Here is a 21,546-nt window from a genome sequence, read left to right as displayed (position 1 = left end):
TTTGATCCTGACAAATTAGTCGTGTTGCAAGTTGCTTCCTCATACGGAATCGGTGCAGTGCACTCGCACAGAACTGGTGGTGAAGACAGGCCTGTTGCTTTCACATCAAAGGTTTTGTCCAAAGCTCAGTGTAACTATTCACAAATAGAGAAAGTGACACTGGCTATTGTGTATGGCGTCACCAAATTCCACCACTATTTGCATGGCAGAAAATCCTGCTTAGTAACGGATCACAAGCCTTTGTAGTCCTTGTGTCATCCGACTAAACTGGTTCCAGTACGGACTACCCAAAAATTGCAAAGATGGGCTTTGTTGTTGTCTCAATACCAATACCAGATTGTGTATCGTTCTACAGCTAAACATGGTAATGCGGATGCGCTCTCTGTCTTCCGATTGGCACTGATACACAGACTCTGACGCTTCTGTTGCATCTTGTCACATCGATACTCAGGATTCTGAATTGCTTCAGTCTTTTCCGCTGAGCTATAAGAAAATTGCACGGACCACGAAAGCTGGTCCAGATTTGAACATTTTGCTAGCAGACATTCGCACATTTTGGCCTTATTCCTTGCATAGCATACAGAACCCTGTAGTGCGCCGATACTTTGCACCTCAGCATAGCCTCGCTGTACAGTAAGGTATGGTTCTTGTACAAAATGACAGTGGACAGTCACGGGTGCTGACCCCTAAAGCTTTGCACAAAGAAGTGTTGCAGGTACTTCACCAAGGACACTGAGAGATTGTGTTAGTGCGAAACGGTTAGTGCGTTGACACTGTACTAGGCGGGGTATGGACACCCAAATAGAACAGATGACGTCACAGTGTCACGCATGTGCGCAAAATCAGACCGCTCCGCCACAAAATTCTCTGCTTGGCCTAAGTCGCAATCACCATGACAACGAGTGCACATAGACTTTGCGGGACCTTTTTGGAACACTCATTGTTGATTCTGGTTGACTTGTATAGAAAGTTTCCTTTGCCGTGCTAATGAACTCGACAACGTCACGTAGCTCAGTTCAGGAGTTGTCTTCTATTTTTTGCTTCGAATGTTTACCTGAAGTAATGGTATCAGACAACGGCCCTCAGTTCACCTCAAATGAGTTTGAATCATTCCGTGAACGCAGTTGCATACACCATCTAACTAGTGCACCGCTCTATCCACAGTCAAACGGCGAAGCCGAACGTTTTGTCAGAGCCCTCAAGCAGCAGATGGCCAAAATTCGTTCCGCACACACCAGGGATCAAGCGCTGCAACTGTTTCTCGCCTCCTATCGTTCGTACCCACAAGATGGACCATCGCCGGCGGAATTGCTTCACGGTTGCCACCGTAGGACACTGCTCCACCTGCTCCACTCCCCACAGCATCCGGCTCTGAAGGAAGGCCGCAAGTATCGCTTCGCGCCGCCTGATTTATAGGGTCTTTAGCGGCAGCAGACGGTGGGCGCGAGGCGAGGTCATCCGTCGACTTCTCGCTTGCATGTATATTATTCCAGGTCCAGCTGGCTTGCTGTACCGCCATCAAAATCAGCTGCGCCTCTGTCATGTGAACGATGATCTTTAAGCGTCTCGTCCCCCAGATTCACGGATCCAGAGGACAGCGCGGCCACAGAAGCCGTCGGAGGGTGTCATCATGATACCGCGGGACGACCCGATGGAGACGGAGCCTTCGTCTACCGCCCCCCCCCCCCCCCCCCCCCCCCCGCCACCACGCCTCGTCTCGTCCTACCGATAGAGCTGGACCCGCCCACACCGCAGCAGTCGCCGCCTTCTTCATCTGATTCATGGCAGCAGGAGGTCGACGTGTACCCTTCTGGTCGTTTTCCGGGGGACTTTTCCGCCAGGGCGAATGCCGGATAGCGGGGTACTGACTATGATATCGAGCCCAGGAGAGGCGCTGCAGGCGATGTCGTTACGTTAGCAAAAACAATCGGGTTGGTCGTCTGCTGCTTGTATTTCATTTCAGGGCCAGGTGGATTGCAGAGCCGACATCACAATCAAATTCGTCACTGTCATAGTTGAAAATGGTTCAAATGGCTCTGAGCACTATGGGACTTAACATCTTTGGTCATCAGTCCCCTAGAACTCAGAACTACTTAAACCATACTAACCTAAGGACATCACACACATCCATTCCCGAGGCAGGATTCGAACCTGCGACCGTAGTGATCACGCGGTTCCAGACTCACTGTCGTGTGTGTGGTGATCATTCTGTATCTCTTCCCCCAGATTCGCGGATTCCGCACCGCGCGATGACCCCATGGAGGCGGAGCCTTAGTCTCCTCCACCTCCTATCATCCTACCGATGGAGCTCGAGCCGCTCACACCGCAGCAGTCGCCGCCTTCTTCATCTGGTTCATAGCATCAATAGGTGGTCATGTACCCTTCTGGTCGTTTACTGGGGGATGTTTCCCCCAGAGATAAGGCTGGATAGTGGGGTGCGACTGGAAGCTTGACGTCCGCTGCAGCCAAAGCTTCCGTCCCCGCGATGCGCCCACGCTCCTGCCTCCCCCGCCGTGGTCGCATTCCCTACACGGCGACGGTCCATCGGTTTGGGGGGGGGGGGGGGGAGGGGAGGAATGTTCCGGCGTAACCACAAGCGCCGGCACGAAAACGAAGAACGCAAGAGCAGAGATGGCTGTGAGACGACGTCAGCCAGTAGCTCGCTGACTAGGACTGCACCACCACAGGAGCGGCCTCTACAAGAAGAGAATATAAACGCCGCCCCTGCCAGCCTCGGTGGCACAGTACTGGACCGGCACTAAGAGAGCACTACAATAGCAATTATTAGTGATCCATATCCATTCCTTGTATGGACGTAGTATATAGAGAAAGACGCTGACGCTTTGTCTGTCGCCCATCGCTTGCGACGCGTTCTTGTAATATGAAGTTAAATAATGTGTATCTTGAATGATACACTCCTGGAAATTGAAATACGAACACCGTGAATTCATTGTCCCAGGAAGGGGAAACTTTATTGACACATTCCTGGGGTCAGATACATCACATGATCACACTGACAGAACCACAGGCACATAGACACAGGCAACAGAGCATGCACAATGTCGGCACTAGTACAGTGTATATCCGCCTTTCGCAGCAATGCAGGCTGCTATTCTCCCATGGAGACGATCGTAGAGATGCTGGATGTAGTCCTGTGGAACGGCTTGCCATGCCATTTCCACCTGGCGCCTCAGTTGGACCAGCGTTCGTGCTGGACGTGCAGACCGCGTGAGACGACGCTTCATCCAGTCTCAAACATGCTCAATGGGGGACAGATCCGGAGATCTTGCTGGCCAGGGTAGTTGACTTACACCTTCTAGAGCACGTTGGGTGGCACGGGATACATGCGGACGTGCATTGTCCTGTTGGAACAGCAAGTTCCCTTGCCGGTCTAGGAATGGTAGAACGATGGGTTCGATGACGGTTTGGATGTACCGTGCACTATTCAGTGTCCCCTCGACGATCACCAGTGGTGTACGGCCAGTGTAGGAGATCGCTCCCCACACTACGATGCCGGGTGTTGGCCCTGTGTGCCTCGGTCGTATGCAGTCCTGATTGTGGCGCTCACCTGCACGGCGCCAAACACGCATACGACCATCATTGGCACCAAGGCAGAAGCGACTCTCATCGCTGAAGACGACACGTCTCCATTCGTCCCTCCATTCACGCCTGTCGCGACACCACTGGGGGCGGGCTGCATGATGTTGGGGCGTGAGCGGAAGACGGCCTAACGGTGTGCGGGACCGTAGCCCAGCTTCATGGAGACGGTTGCGAATGGTCCTCGCCGATACCCCAGGAGCAACAGTGTCCCTAATTTGCTGGGAAGTGGCGGTGCGGTCCCCTACGGCACTGCGTAGGATCCTACGGTCTTGGCGTGCATCCGTGCGTCGCTGCGGTCCGGTCCCAGGTCGACGGGCACGTGCACCTTCCGCCGACCACTGGCGACAACATCGATGTACTGTGGAGACCTCACGCCCCACGTGTTGAGCAATTCGGCGGTACGTCCACCCGGCCTCCCGCATGCCCACTATACGCCCTCGCTCAAAGTCCGTCAACTGCACATACGGTTCACGTCCACGCTGTCGCGGCATGCTACCAGTGTTAAAGACTGCGATGGAGCTCCGTATGCCACGGCAAACTGGCTGACACTGACGGCGGCGGTGCACAAATGCTGCGCAGCTAGCGCCATTCGACGGCCAACACCGCGGATCCTGGTGTGTCCGCTGTGCCGTGCGTGTGATCATTGCTTGTACAGCCCTCTCGCAGTGTCCAGAGCAAGTATGGTGGGTCTGACACACCGTTGTCAATGTGTTCTTTTTTCCATTTCCAGGAGTGTATTTTCACTCTGCAGCGCAGTGTGCGCTGATATGAAACTTCCTGGCAAATTAAAACTGTGTGCCCGACCGAGACTCGAACTCGGGACGTTTGCATTTCGCGGGCAAGTGCTCTACCATCTGAGCTACCGAAGCACGACTCACGCCCGCTCCCCACAGCTTTACTTCTGCCAGTATCTCGTCTCCTACCTTCCAAACTTTACAGAAGCTCTTCTAGGAACCTTGCAGAACTAGCACTCCTGAAAGAAAGGATAGCCCAGGCTGTGGCTAAGCCATGTCTCCACAGTATCCTTTCTTTCAGGAGTGCTAGTTCTGCAAGGTTCGCAGAAGAGCTTCTGTAAAGTTTGGAAGGTAGGAGACGAGATACTGGCAGAAGTAAAGCAGTGGGGACCGGGAGTGAGTCGTGCTTCGGTAGCAGATGGTAGAGCACTTGCCCGTGCAATGTCTTATCTTCTTTATTGTAATAACACCTATTAATGATATTTGCTTGAATTGTTGTATAGCATTCCGAGAACGCAGCATCCTTTAGGCACCCTATACGAAATGAGTGGGCAGGACCCCACAATTTTATTTGTGTAAGCACAAAATTAAAATTTGGACCTTCATACAGAATATTACAGTGGCAGGATGTACAAAAATCGCATACGTGAGCAAGAATTGCTGCTGGTTTGCTAAATATACAACCCTGTATTCCTAGTTTGACAACAACGAATGTTCTGTTGACACTACAATGAGTGGAGGGCTGTTAATATTGTTGTAGGATTTGTCTAACCCAAAACGATGATTCACCACACAGAGGAAAGACGTATCTTTGCATGGAAACAGAGAGGCGCTGACTGCAGCTACTCCAGATGGCAGAAAGGTAGCAAGTGGTGATAATGTTTCTCAGAGTCCCCTATCTGCTGGTGCTGCGGCACTTTACCAACACCGCAGATGTATGACATGAAACTGACTGGTGTATGGTGATGATGTTGAATCAGCATCCCATCCGCCATACTCCGGAGTGCAGCCTGATTTACTCGCAGCCAATTGAAAAGCTAAGTTTCGACTGGGTGTCCGGACGAGCACAGCTCCTCACAAATCTCTCCTTGGATACAGAACAGAAGAAACGACTTTACTCTGTGACTGCCCAGAAGCGGGACCCAATTTTCTGTTCTTCACACCTCCACATCGACACTCAACTTGTTGTTCTCCAAAATTGCTGCTCGAGGCATAACCACAAAACGGCACCAGTCATGACCCCGAAACAGACATTCTCTGCTCCCAATGCAGAAACAAATAAACTCACTGTGCAATCTGAAGGCGTCCCACAAAAACTAAAAGGCGCTTTTGAACGTGGGCAGACGACGACCCACCAATCACAGTTCTCGCCGAGTCCATGCGTGGGACAACTCAAGGGTCAGATGCAGTGACCGAACATGTAAATTTGCTGGTCTACATGCGGTGCAAGTCCGGCTGGTGTCCTACAAAGCCAGAGGCCAATTTCTGTGAATTCTAACATACCAGGCAGTGTGGGCTCTGCAGCCAAGCACTGCCGTATGGAAACAAAACATGGCCTCCAGCAACACAGACAGCGAGCTGTAAAGTTAATTGGCCAGCGCAAAGCAAGGACATCGTGGTGACAAGTTAAAAGACAAACTGTGACCTTGAGGCCCTTTGTCGCTTTCACGTGTTGACCTCGCTTCTTTCCAGAAGGGTCCCTGTATCGCCACACTCACGCAACTCCTGGCTACCCGTCTCGGTAGAATGCAGAATGAAGGACGCAGGTACCATTGCACCTCGGAAGACTGCCAGTGGAAGGATCCGCACAGTTCGTACGCCTGACATAGTGGAGCGTGTGCTACGTTCAGTGAATGAAATCCTGGGTCTAGTGTGCGACGATTAGCAACAGCAGAAGGCCTGTCTCACTTTCTTATTTCGGGGGACGTCATGAACAATTGCTATACTCATATCATCTACAGTGCGCTCAGATCCTAAGGCCACATGATTAACATGCCAGACGGCAGTTCTGTCAATGGCTGTTGCAGAAGAGTGCTGCAGATCCACTGTTCACAACCGAGATTTTGTTTACCGATGAGATGGGTTCTGAGTTTCCATAGCCGGCATGTATGGGCAGTTGTAAATCCCGAAGCAGTTCAAGTAAGAAGGCGTCAACAGGGGTTCTCCATCAACGTATGGGCAGGTATACTTTGCCATAGATTTATAGTGCCATACGTGCTAAAACGGCCTTCTTCAGGGTCTCCCAGAGCAAAGCTTGAATTTATCTGTGGGTACATAGACGGGTCGGCCACAAAAAAGATGAAGAACCACGTAGTTCACTTCAGAACTTTCGAAGAATTTGGAGAGGCATTTCTCGGTACCCACCCCTCGGTTAAGATGTTTGAGACCCTCATCAAAAACAATCAGTTCCTAGAAGCACCACGTAGTCCGCCCGAGATAATCTGTCTCTGATTCTCAAATGGCTCTGAACACTATGAGACTTAACATCTGAGGTCATCAGTGCCCTAGAACTTAGAACTTGGGGAGGGGGGGGGGGGGGGCATTATCTGGACTTTCTCATTAATGTATTCCCTTCCTTGCTGGAGTCTGTAGCATTGCAGTAACAAAAGCAAATGTGGTTGATGCATGATGGCGCACCAGCACACTTTCGTCACAATGTGCGCGTGCTTCTAATGTATACGTTTCAGGAGCTCTGGACTGGTTGGCGGGAGGGGGAGCGGAGAGGGGGGGAAGTTTTCACCTTTGCCAGCTCGTTCCCCAGATTTCAATCCCCAAGTATTTTGCTTATGGGGACACTTAAAGGATTTGGTCTACGCCACGCGCCGGCCGTGTGGCCGAGCGGTTCTAGGCGCTTCAGTCTGGAACCATGCGACCGCTACGGCCGCAGGTTCGAATCCTGCCTCGGGCATGGATGTGTGTGATGTCCTTAGGTTAGTTAGGTTTAAGTAGTTCTAAGTTCTAGGGGACTGATGACCTCAGATGTTAAGTCCCATAGTGCTCAGAGCCATTTGAACCATCTACGCCACGCCACTCAACGATGTAGAGACACTACAGTGTTGCGCCTTCAATTCGTGCCAACAGATACAACCAGGTATACTTCAAAGGATGCATCGTTCCTTAAACCTAAGGGCAGAGGAATGCATTGTCATGAACGGAAGCCACGTTGGTCCTGTAAACATGTCTTTCTCGCAGAAGGTACACATTTCCGGACCCACGTTTATTGGACTTATTTTTCTTGTTCAGATGAGTACTACCACACCTCAAACTATTCGACACTTTTCTTTCACACCCTGTATTTTGTAGCTTCTTTAACTCTACAGTAAAAGCCAACTATCTACAAAAATATTTGTCATCATGACGAGAAATAGCTACATTCTATCCGAAATCGTATAAGGCTAAATTTTCAAATTTGTGGTTCCTTCTACGAACAATATTTCTATCAATGGGACGGTATATACCCCAAATTACCACAAATGTTGTATTTACACCAAACATAAACATTATAGTAATTTACAAGGACAGTGGCGGAGAACGTAGTACAATGTCAACATCAGTTCAGAATCTCTATCATCATGGGGCATGCTGAATCAGTTCTTCAGATGGACTGAGGAGCATTGTTGAACATGTGTGAGCATAGAATTTTTTTTATTTTTTTATTTTTTTAACTTATTGACGTTTGGGACGTTCCCATCTCTTAAGTGGAATATCAGTTATGATGATATAAACGTAAGGACAGAACAACTCCCAGTCCCCGAGCGGAGAAAATATCCGACCTGGCCGGGAATTGAATCTGGGCCACTTCGGTTAGCAGTCTGCAGCGCTACCCTCGCAGCTACCTAGACGGACAGCATGGAATCAGCTTTCTGAACAAACTGGAGTTGTCGCGAGGGGCATAGCTGCATCTTAATAGTACAAGAGTCTCCAGCGGGGGTCATTAGTTTTTTCAGTGATGAAGAATGGAACTGTGGACTTGGACGTAGACGAAACAAGATACAGACTGCCAAAACGATATTCCTAGGAACAGTAAAAAGATGTATCCCTTGAGATAAAGTTTTAAATAGAAAAATAAAGAAAGAACTGGGACTAGCAAGCTCTTAATGCTTGTTTTCCCCTAGGCAGCACGTCAGGTGTTGCAGTGTGGACACATGGACTCAAAATGATTAGTCTATACTGACAGCCTTAATTATAATTAAATTATTTGTCCGCAAATGACGTCAATACTAATGCAATGTTGTTCAGTACACATCCTCAGTCACCAATAGGAGTACCAGCACTTATGCCTATTACACCCTTTATTATGAGTTACCTGAAACAAATTGTGTGCAGATCAAGGAAGACTGTGCAATAAGGACCTATCAAATGGGGTAGTATAGCTGTTAAGACACTGACATCATATTCGAGAGGATGGAGTTGCTCTGTCCCACTATCCTGATTTGGGTTTCCTGTAGATTTCCTAAATGTTTCCTGTAGTTTTGCTAAATCACTAAAGCAAATGCCAAATGCTAAAATGGTTCCTTAATCAAGTTCACAGCCAACCACCTATCCTGTCCTCATAAACCACCTGTCGTATCCTCATAAACCATGTTGTGTATTCTGATTATTGTGTATTTTGAGCCACTGCTTTATATCGGATTACTTTGACAATTCCTATATCATTGACAGGTGATCCTTGGATGAATAAAGATAATCATGATGATGATAATGATAGTAACAAAATTACTATTATTAATAATAATTATAGATGTGTAAATAGTAGCACACATCATGAAAACTTCAAAGGCAATGTATTATTCTTACATTATCACGTGATAGTTTTCCTTCTTGCGACACGCTGGATTCTTAATTAATAATTGGTTCAAATGGCTCTGAGCACTATGGGACTTAACATCTGAGGTCATCAGTCCCCTAGAACTTAGAACTACTTAAACCTAACTAACCTAAGGACATCACACACATCCATGCCCGAGGCAGGATTCGAACCTGCGACCGTAGCAGTCGCGCGGTTCCGGACTGCAGCGCCTAGAACCGCGTGGCCACCGCGGTCGGCTTAATTAATAATTCCTTACGTCATTGTTAATATGTATTTTCAAAATAATGAAATAATCCATTGTCATGAGAATTTGCGAAGCGTGTTGTGAGAAAAATATCAAAATATGTAATACCAATGATGTAGCAGTGTCGAAGCACCGAATAGCATGAAACTGTAAGAAAATTTTGCTTTTTAATTATTTAGAAATGTGTACCAGAAAAGGCTTCAAAGCCAGGTATTTCATTTAAATAGGTAATATTATTCTGTTGTAGGACATGTCTGTCAGTATGTCAGAAGTTTTCACTACAGATGTTAGTCACTCCAGCACCAGAAAATGACAGTAAAATTTCCAACTACATGCTTATTGCTAGCTGTTTAATCTTCTTACAATTCTGTTCGACGAGAGATATGTGTGGGATGACAAAGTTTTACTTGAAATTCAAGAAAATAATAAATTTAATAATTTTAAATAATAATTATTTTTCAAACTAATTCAAAAATTAAGACTGCCAATTCGATGACCTACTTTCTACGTGTTTACTGTGTTTGTACAGAATTAAAAACGTGTTGTAAGATTATATCCACCGGTAGGTTCCTTAAACATGTTGTTGTTGTTGTGATCGTCAGCCCGTATACTGGTTTGACACAGCTACCTAGCTCGTCTATTGTGTGCAGACCGGCGCAACTACTGGAACCTACAACCACTTGAATTGCTTAATCTTGTCAAGTCCTGTCCTTCCTCAACCATTCTTGCGCTCTACACTTTCAGCCGTCACCCGTGTGACTAGTCTTTGTGGCCTTGGTACCCCTTCGTTTATTGAACTCGTGCCATAACGTTCTTTTCTCTCCTATCTGATTCGCTAGCTACGCAGTCCAGCCACCTATTCTAAAGTACTCTTCTATCGCACCACATATCAAAAACTATTTCCTTGTTGTCCGTAGTGTTTACGATCGGCGTTTTATTTTGCACTACTTTAAGAGGAGAATTACTGACATTTCAATCATGGGCAGTGGAAGATAACCTCCCACACACTTTAATATCGTCCACGTCTTGCTAGTGCTGCCATCTGTAGATTAAAATGAGGAACACGTGAAAATTCCTACCGCTGCAGCAGACGGACGGGCAACAATTATTAGTTATTTTTCTGTATTATTTGTCTATTGTGCTCAGTTCGGTGGCAGAAATACGTCGTTTTCGTGCAGTTTACGGTTATGTTTGTTTATCTGCCAACAATGGCGTTTATAAGTATCTCAACGGTACTTATTTTATATCATGACTCAAAAATTGACGGTCCACTTGTCACAGAACGCCGCAACAATTTGCTGATATCCATCAAAAATCCGTGATAGCAGTTCAGCCGCATCTTTCCCTCTGGTCGACATATTTGCTGTCAACTTTCGCTCCACTTGGTCGATATATATGGACTGAAGTATTTGGTACAGTAGAGAACACCTTCTCATCCGTAAATACAACTCGCTTCCAGTACGAAATCAGTTACCTTCTGTACGCCAATGCAGAGTTTAAACTGTATTATGTTGTTCCTTCAACATTGCTTTAACCGCCTATTTCCGTGCGTACGTTCCTTTCCCTGTGAGGCGACAACGAATTGTCCACCTGCTCTCACTTATCAGGGGGATGTTCGTAATTTCTGTGCTAGTCCTGAAAGGGTCTTCATCCATGGCTATCCGTGGACGTCCAGGGCGATGGGGTCGGTTGCGTGGCCTTTCTCTGTTTATGACTATTTAGGCCTATTAACCAATGAAAAACGTTCCTGTTATCGAGTCTCGGTCGGGAACGAAAGCTTTGGATAGTTACACTGGTTGTAGGTGCTTGATTTGAATCCTGATTCAGAAAAAAGAAGTTCATATCATTTAAAGTTCAAAAAGTGCTCAAATGATAGCTCAGTCATAAGTACAGAGAAATTACTGGTGACGCAATGTTAATTTTGAGATTCCCACAGAGCGCTTGCTGCTGTCGATCGCGCTGCTTTTCATTTGTTAATTCAACATACACTTTATGACTAACCACTCGTATCCGGAACGGTGTTTCGTAGGTCAGGGAAAACCTTTTAAAGAGAAAAATTACTTCGAATTGTTGGTATTCCAGATGTTCGAAAATCTCTTGTTCATAAAAATATTTAATTTTGCCTAAAGGTTGCTGGAATGACTTACGTGACGAAGTTTGTCAGCTCACATTCTAAGGAGTGTGGTAGTGATTTTGAACTGTCTCTTAATGTAGTAAAATTGAGTTTACATGTGTCAAGGACTGTCTCATATCTAACGACGCGTTTCCTACTTTTTGCAATATTGTGGTGTTGATTTATGTCTCGAAAGTGTTCTCTAGTGACCTCTTGAGGTATCCATTTTCTATAGTCAAACAACTGTATTGCAAAGTGATCATCATATCAACTGCGGTGCATATTACAGTACATCTGTCCATATCAACAGAGTCTTTCCATCCCATCCATCCATTGGTAAGCTGTTGGTTACCACTTAATGACTGACTGACACTCGGTTGAGATGGAGGGAGCGTTGCTGGAATGCCTGGATATATGCTACTTTTCGCTGTGCAGCATGGGATTAAATATAAAGATAACAGTACCTCTTTCTATTTCTACCACCTCGTACGTGTTGTAAACAGCACCCCCCTGCCATGGTCAGCAATGGAACACTAATTAAGTACACGACTGCAAAATGAGGGAGCAATGTTCTTCGAAACGGAACACTAAGACATCCGCTACCCCGACGCTGTGGAAGATCAGATTAACTGTATAGATCCTCAGCTTCAGACAGTTGGAGGAAACGCTCTGCAATGCAGCAAAGTTTTCCAGTTTCCATATGTTGCGATGTCTTCCACAATTTTGTCAAGGAGAAACAACACCTCTATTTTTCATTTCTACCAACCTGTGTGTTATGGGAGCTGCATAGTTTACACCATGCGATATTCGGTATTCTGTGAGAGTCAATGGGTCGAAATGTGCTAATGTGGGTTTAAGGGTTGACACAGACCTCGAAGTCATGATAGAAAAACGAAGTGTATGGCGGAGTATAAAGCTGTATTCGTACACGTTTGGGTTGTTGCAACCGGAAAAACAATGTATTAAACTGCTTATGAAGGAACAATAGAGGAACAATCTCCTGTGATTGATGGTCTGTTGGATATGATCTTCCTCCAGTACAGTTGACAGAACTTCGAGCAGGTCTGTGCGAGTGACTTCGACCACTGGCTTACAGCTCCATTGGAGTGATGCATGCGTCTGTAATGTGCTCAATGTCAACATGCAGACTGCATTTGTTTATGGATGCGTCAGAATACAGAGAAGCAGTAAAATCTTATAGGTGGTATAACTGGTTGAAGTAAGTATACAGATAGTTCTCTCAAAACTACACCGATTATGCTCATAAAACTAGTAGAAATCGGCTGTATCTGTTCTTGTGGGATACTGACTGTTTTTATTATTATCGTTACGATTGCGTGTTTATAACTAGGTTTTACCGCAAGTTTTGTGTTATTTCGTGTCTCATAACCTGTAATTGTAAAGCAGACAACACTTAAATTATAACTTGTTGTTGAACCGAGAAACGATTTTGTTTTTTGCTTTCTTGTACGTACATCTCTTACTAAACTAGAACGCATGATCTGCTGCTATTGCAATTAACTGCCTTGTGTGTGGTAGAAACTTTACTAACATGTCGGCAGGGAGGGGCTTACGGATAAAAAATGTCAAATATAAGCACGTAGACAGTATTTGATTTCGATGTATTGAAAGGTAGAGACACGGTACAATCTTGTGGGAGGTTCTATTACAAGAGACGCTTACTATTTGCTTCGTAAACACCAGTGTGGTATAGTATCGCATTGTAATAGTGTACAAAACAGCAAAGTCCTCTTGAATGACAGCTTGTTGTTGTCAAACGTAAAATAATTGTGTTTCTTGCGAGATGCGAGCAAACGCTGCGAAAGGCTGTATTCTGTAATGTTACTTCACATGTCTGAAATGTTTGTAATATACGTGTGCGTAACAGTTTATTTACAAACACTGATTTGAACATGGGAGACACTCCCAGGTCGTGTAATTTGTCCATCAAGCTGAAAGAAATTGCGTAACATAGATGCTTTTTCTTCGGAGTTAGCAGAGTGGACATGCTGTGCCTCTGCTGTCTGATCATTTGTAATCGGTGGCGGTGCTGAACGTTTATTCACTTCGTTGGGTGTCGCAGACTGATGAGATGCGAATTGTATTCTGGCTTCGAAAGTAAAAACTATAGCGATTTTGCTCACAGAACTAAAAGAAAATGAATTGCGCCTACTTTAGTGGGATGAGAAGTTTTGCAGTTTGCGACATGCTAAAAGCCTCAACAGATCGGGCAGATGTTAGGTTGCGAATTTGACGTCCAGTTAGTGCAAAACATGGTTAGTACAGTCAACAGTGCGCGCCGGTTCCAATTTTATTTTACCAGAGCATGTGAACTTATTTTATTCCACTCATGCAACATGTGAAATATGCGAATGGTACATACAGTCAATAGGGAATTTGCTCAGCTTACAAAGTCGATTGCTTAAAACCTAAGCGTTTCCTTAATACATACCTCACACTTCAGCATCTAGTTCAAATGGTGCAAATGGCTCTGAGCGTTATGGGACGTAACATCTGAGGTCATCAGTCCCCTAGAACTACTGAAACCTAACTAACCTAAGGACATCACACACATCCATGCCCGAGGCAGGATTCGAACCTGCGACCGTAGCAGTCGCGCTATTCCGGAGTGAAGCGCCTGGAACCGCTCGGCCACAGCGGCCGGCCAGCATCTAGTTACAACAACTGATAGTTCATATCAGTAAACCTCCCTTTTTTTAAAGTGTAACCTGCCATAAGGAACAAATTCACGAGAGTAATGATTGGGTAATACTCAGGTTTAAAACAGCAGTAACCTCCATTTGTGTAACAATGTGGCGTACGAAACTGCTATTCCGCAGACCTTGATCATCTTCACATAGTCAAGTAGAACCAAAAGGATCTCTGTGGAGCCACTTGCAAAACTACTCATAAGCCAAGCTCAAAAGCGTTGTGAAACCGTCTCACAATGAAAATAAAGAGTGCACACATGGCGTCTGCAACACACGCGCATGCGCACGTCCTTTTCCCGATATGGCAACTCACAAGCTATCCCTAAATGAGCCGTCGCATTACTTTACGTAAGAAAAAATATTTTCAGATCATATTGCAACCACCATCTAGACAACAAGTACACATTTGACAAAACAGAAGATAATTCTACAGTTTGTAACAATGTATTATATCTCTTAAAAAATAATGTAACTATTTATTTAGAGGAAACACTCTCCTAGTAAATTTGTTTGTCCTTTGATTTATCGTGATCTGTTACTGATTTTTAGTGAAGTTAGTTTTTACGTTTAGCTTTCAAAAAAATACAAAAGAGATATAATAAGCAAAATAATGAATTTCGTACGTTGCCAGTTACATATTATATCTGGTTTTATCGAGCGCCAGGCTCCCTACAAATTACTGTAAATGCAATAGCGTAGTATTACTCAGCTCCAGTTCACTGATCTGAAATTATTACTATCACAGAAAATAGACAAGTTTTAATAAAATTATTTGACTGGATACCTTCAATTAATCTCAGTGAATATTTTTACACCATTTCTTCCGCTCCGACTATCAGACATTGTCCTATGAAAAAATATTTTTAAATGTACCGCGTAATGGCGGCTAATTGTTAACAGTCAGAGATCTCTGTTACTCGCTCCGCAGCAGCTGGAAACATGATAAATAATTTTCATTAAATATTCTTTTCATAAGATAAATGTGGCGTAGGTTCTTGAAATAACACACGGAGATCACTTTATACGAATATAGTCTTACTAGGACACAGTTTACACCATTAAATATTTGCAGTTACGTTACGACAGAAACAAATGCTAGCGCAGCACAATAGCTTGCGTACCTTATTCCAGCTAACACCAGAACGAACAGAACAAAACAGACTAGACAGAAGAATGGGCACTGCATTGTGTTTTATACTCTTACAAAGATAATAATACATCTTTTAATTACTTACACATTATAATCTCATACAATAAAAATAATGTCTTTTCTGCATCTATCGATCTACATTGTATATTTTTACAGTTTGTGTTATTACCTTTCGCAGATAAATCGATGTTTGCAGTTAATTTTGAATCACATACGGTCATTTTTAATTATGTTTTACCTCGATAATGGTGAATATTGTCAAAGGGTTATGAATAGTAATACTTGCAGTAAATTGTATATTTTCTCTTTCCCAATCGCTCTTTTGTTGGTATGAACTGTACATAATGTTCTCATTACCGTACACGTTCCTAACGGGCGTGCCACAGTTGTTAAGCATTTGGAAATGTGCACGCTAGTGTTCAGTAAACCAATGTGTCTTTTCTTGATGCGACAGCGGTACTGGCAATTTGTATCTAGCTTCGCTTTTTTCAACTGCGAGTGGTAACGTGTCTACTGTGGGTTGATTACATACAACTGCTCCGTTAGTTGCTTTTTGCAGAGCAGACAGTATTTTGCTTTCTACACGTTCTGTGATCTGGCTTTCTTTTTCAGTGAGCCAGTCATGGAACTCTTATTCTACTTTCTGGGCTTGATCATTTAAATGCGTTTCTATGGTTTCTTTTTGTGTCATTTCTAAATTGTCCATTCGGTTCGCAAGCTGTTCTACTTCGTCCCGGATGACTGTGGATGACGTCTGAAGGATTTGCACAACTTGTGCTATGTTGCTTACAATGTTCGACAGTTCGGCATGGGCTTTCTTTATTTCTGTCATTTATGAATGTATCTTTTCGAACATTGTACCCACACTTTCTATTAATACCTTTTCTCTTTCTTCGTTTTGTTCCCTTATCTGATTAACTAGCTGTTCATTCCTCTCTACCCTCATTTCTCTCTTTCTTCATTTTGTTCCTTTATCTGATTGACTAGCAGTTCGTTCCTTTCCTCTAATTTCCGTAAAAATTCAGCAAATGGATCCGGTATTGGTGAGCATACCGGTGTGGTAGTTGTTCTAATCATTGGAAAATTATCACAAGCCCTACTAGTAGCACCTATCGGTTTTACTGTTTTCGTCTGCTCGCTACTTCCTGGCATATCACCGGAAACTACATTGTTTACATTTTCTCCCCCCCCCCTCCCCCCGATCGCTATTAATATTTAGTAAGTATATTTTTGTTTATATAAATTATATGCCTTCCAGTATTACAGGTGATTCAAAAATATTTCTGTTTGCTGATGACACCAGCTTGATAGTGAAGGATCTTGTGTGTAATATTGAAACAGTATCAAATAATGTAGCTCATGAAATAAGTTCGTGGCTTGTGGAAAATAATTTCATGCTAAATCACAGTAAGACTCAGTTTTTACAGTTTCTAACTCACAATTCAACAAGAACCGATATTTTGATCAGACAGAATGGGCATATTATAAGCGAGACGGAACAGTTCAAGTTCCTAGGCGTTCGGATAGATAGTAAGCTGTTGTGGAAAGCCCATGTCCACGATCTTGTTCAGAAACTAAATGCTGCTTTATTTACGATTAGAAAAGTATCTGAAATAAGTGACACTTCAACACGAAAAGTAGTCTACTTCGCATATTTTCATACGCTTATGTCGTATGGTATTATTTTTTGGGGTATTTCTTCTGATTCAAAAAGGGTATTATTTTTGGCTCAAAAACGGGCTGTTCGAGCTATATGTGGTGTAAGTTCGAGAACCTCTTGTCGACCCCTACTCAGTAGTCTGGGAATTCTGACATTGCCCTCACAGTATATATTTTCTTTAATGTCGTTTGTGGTTAGCATACTAGCCTATTGCCAAGAGTTAGCAGCTTTCACTCAGTTAATACTAGGCAGAAATCCAATCTGCATGTGGAATGCACTTCCTTGACTCTTGTGCAAAAAGGAGTGCAGTATTCTGCTGCATCCATTTTCAATAAGCTACCACAAGAACTCAAAAATCTTAGCAGTAGCCCAAACTATTTTAAGTCTAAACTGAAGAGTTTCCTCATGGCTCACTCCTTCTATTCTGTCGAGGAGCTCCTGGAAGAGCTAAAAAAATAAGCAAATTCCAGTGTTTCATTGTTGATTTTCTTTATTTAAACTTACGACTTGTCACCTGAATATGTTTTTTTATATTTCATTTTATCTGTTTCTAATATCGTGTTATAATTTCATGTATTGACTCGTTCCATGACCATGGAGACTTCTCCTTAATTTGGTCCCACGGAACAATAAATAAATAAATAAATAATATAAGGAACACAGGCATTCATAAGAAATTCCAGGCGCCATAATATAGCTGTCATCAACAACTGGAAGTACCAGTGTTTGTACAAGTTTCTTTCTCAGGTGAATAGGGAGAAGTTTCTCATATTTTTGTAGGACATGGAGAGATCCTATGACCTCGTTACACACTACTGTTAAATGTCGTCAGTTCAATTTAGATTTCAACGATTATTACTCCTACACTCCTTGCTGAGGAACAGCAGTAGATAGTCTGAGGGGACAAAAGTCATGGGATACCCCGTAATATTGTGTCGGACCTACTTTTTCCTACATCTACATTTATACTCCGCACGCCACCCAACGGTGTCTGGCGGAGGGCACTTTACGTGCCACTGTCATTACCTCCCTTTCCTGTTCCACTCGCGTATGGTTCGCGGGAAGAACGACTGCCGGAAAGCCTCCGTGCGCGCTCGAATCTCTCTAATTTTACATTCGTGATCTTCTCGGGAGGTATAAGTAGGGGGAAGTAATATATTCGATACCTCATCCAGAAACGCACCCTCTCGAAACCTGGACAGCAAGCTACACCGCGATGCAGAGCGCCTTTCTTGCAGAGTCTACCACTTGAGTTTGCTAAACATCTCCGTAACGCTATCACGCTTACCAAATAACCCTGTGACGAAACGCGCCGCTCTTCTTTGGATCTTCTCTATCTCCTCCGTCAACCCGACCTGGTACGGACCCCTCACTGATGAGCAATACTCAAGTATAGATCGAACGAGTGATTTGTAAGCCACCTCCTTTATTGATGGAATACATTTTCTAAGGAATCTCCCAATGAATCTCAACCTGGTACCCGCCTTACCAACAATTAATTTTATATGATCATTCCACTTCAAATCGTTCCGCAAACATACTCCCAGATATTTTACAGAAGTAACTGCTACCAGTGTTTGTTCCGCTATCATATAATCATACAATAAAGGATCCTTCTTTCTATGTATTTGCAATACATTACATTTGTCTATGTTAAGGGACAGTTGCCACTCCCTGCACCAAGTGCCTATCCGCTGCAGATCTTCCTGCATTTCGCTGCAATTTTCTAATGCTGCAACTTCTCTGTATACTACAGCATCATCCGCGAAAAGCCGCATGGAACTTCCGACACTATCTACTAGGTCATTTATATATATTGTGAAAAGCAATGGTCCCATAACACTCCCCTGTGGCACGCCAGAGGTTACTTTAACGTCTGTAGACGTCTCTCCATTGAGAACAACATGCTGTGTTCTGTTTGCTAAAAACTCTTCAATCCAGCCACACAGCTGGTTTGATATTCCGTAGGCTCTTACTTTGTGTATCAGACGACAGTGCGGAACTGTATCGAACGCCTTCCGGAAGTCAAGGAAAATAGCATCTACCTGGGAGCCTGCATCCAATATTTTCTGGGTGTCATGAACACATGAAGCGAGTTGGGTCTCAGAAGATCGCTGTTTCCGGAATCCATGTTGATTCCTACAGAGTAGATCCTGCGTTTCCAGAAACAACATGATACGCGAGCAAAAAACATGTTCTAAAATTCTACAACAGATCGACGTCAGGGATATAGGTCTGTAGTTTTGCGCTTATGCTCGACGACCCAGCCTAGTGCAGCAACTCGACTTGGCAGGGGCTCAAGAAGTTGTTGGAAGTCCCCTTCTGAAATACTGAGCCATGCTGCCTATGTAGCTGTCCATAATTGCGAAACTATTGGCGATATAGGATTTTGTGCACAAGCTGACCTCTCGATTATGTCTTATAAATGTTCGAGGGGGTTCACTTCAGAGGTTCTGAGTGACCAGATCATTCGCTCGAATTGTCCAGAATGTGCTTCAAACCAATCGCGAAAAACTGTAGCACAGTGACGTGGAGTATTCTAATGCGTAAAAATTCCATCGTTGCTTGGGAACATGAATTCCATGAATGGCTGCAAATGGTCTCCAGGTAGCCGAACATAGCCAGGACCCAGTCCAGTCCATGTAAACACAGCCCACACCATTATGGAGCCACCACAACTAGCACAGCGCCTTGTTGACAATTTGGATACATGGCGTAGTGGGGTCTTCGCCACACTAGAACCTTGCCATGATCTCTTACCAACAGAAATGGGACTCATTTGGCCAATCCACCGTTTTCCACTCATCTATGGTCCAACCGATATGGTCACGAACCCAAGATTGGCGGTGCCGGCCTTGCTGTTAGCAAAGGCATTCGCGCTGTTCGTCTGCTGCCATGGCCCATTAAAACCAGACTTCGCCGCACTGTCTTAACAAATGCGTTTGTTGTACGTCTCAATTTGATTTCTGCGTTTATTTCACGCAGTGTTGCTTGTCTGTTAGCTCTGACAACTCTACGCAAACGTCGCTGCTCTCGGTAGTTAAATGAAGGCCATCGGTCACTGCGTTGACCATGACGAGAGACAATGCGTAAAATCTCGTACTTTCGGCATACTGTTGACACTGTGGATATCGATATCCTGAATTCTCTAATGATTTCCGAAATGGAAAGCCCATGTGTATAGCTCCAACTGCCATTCCGCGTTCAAAGACTGTTAATTCCCTTCTTGCGGCCAAAATCACGCCGGAAACCTTTGCACGTGAATCACCTGAGTACAAATGACAGTTCTGTCAAAGCACTGTACTTGGTGTACGCGATACTACCGCCCTTTCTATTTGTGCATATTGTCGTCCCATAAATTGTGTCACCTCATTGTATTTGCCCCGTTCAGGATTAAAGACGGTAGGGATTCTATTTTGACCGTAAAGTTTCAGCCACTGAAACCAAAGTACATATATTTCTCTGCAAATTTTATACGTGGACGAACTTGTTTGCTACACCGGTAATTTTACCGTTCCCTTCGTTTACACGAAAAAAATGATAAGACGAAATAAATAAAACTGAGCAAACATGGAATCCTATGCTCTACCATAAGTGTGAAACTGAATAAATAATATAATCACATCGGCGGCTACTGTACTAAGGAAAGTGCTAAAGAGCTGAAGGCCGATGTCACAAAACCCCAGCCGGCCGGAGTGGCCGAGCGATTCTAGGTGCTACAGTCTGCAACCACGTCCGCTACGGTCGCAGGTTCGAATCCTGCCTCGGGCATGGATGTGTGTGATGTCCTTAGGTTAGTTAGGTTTAAGTAGTTCTAAGTTCTAGGGGACTGATGACCTCAGATGTTAAGTCCCATAGTGCACAGAGCCATTTGAACCATTTTTTGAACAAAACCCCATGGCGGAAACGCGCAGTCTCCCCACTGGAAGTTGCAGAACGTCCACTGCTGGCTCGGGATGCAGCAGCAGCCGCCTTCTGGACAGAAACAGACCAGCTCTGTCGGAGCACTCGGCTGCCGAGGAACACACCCAGCAGACCACCAGCTGGCAGCACAGGATGGTAGTCACCACACAGTAACACTGGGGTTGATTCACAACATTCTCTTCAGAGCGATCAGCAATATTTAACAGGATTTTCAGACAGTTAATCAAAAGAATCGTGACAATGAACTCTTCAAAGACGCCCAGTAGCAGAGCGGGTCCGAAATGGAGACCGCAGAGGCGGACGTAGCAGTTATAGCCAGCCTGGCACGCTGCTGCCGCCTCACCTCCGCCCCCACCGCCTCCGGCGCCCCCGGCTATCCAGCGTGCGTCACCAGATCCTCCAGTTCGTCCTCGCTACCCATGAGTGGCCGGGTACTCCTCAACAGCTGTCCACAGATGATGCCCATTCGGTCCTGTACTACTAGCGCTATTCCAAAGAACTGAAAGCGCCAGAGCGTGATAAAGTTTGGAAACTAATAAAAAAAGGCTGACAGAGGACGGTGCAAGACTTAATAGGCTGCGAGCAAGCTTAATGGTCTGA

The sequence above is a fragment of the Schistocerca piceifrons genome, chromosome 1, assembly GCF_021461385.2.
Source record: "Schistocerca piceifrons isolate TAMUIC-IGC-003096 chromosome 1, iqSchPice1.1, whole genome shotgun sequence".
Classification (NCBI taxonomy): Eukaryota; Metazoa; Arthropoda; class Insecta; order Orthoptera; family Acrididae; genus Schistocerca; species Schistocerca piceifrons.
This window is presented reverse-complemented; position numbering follows the sequence as displayed.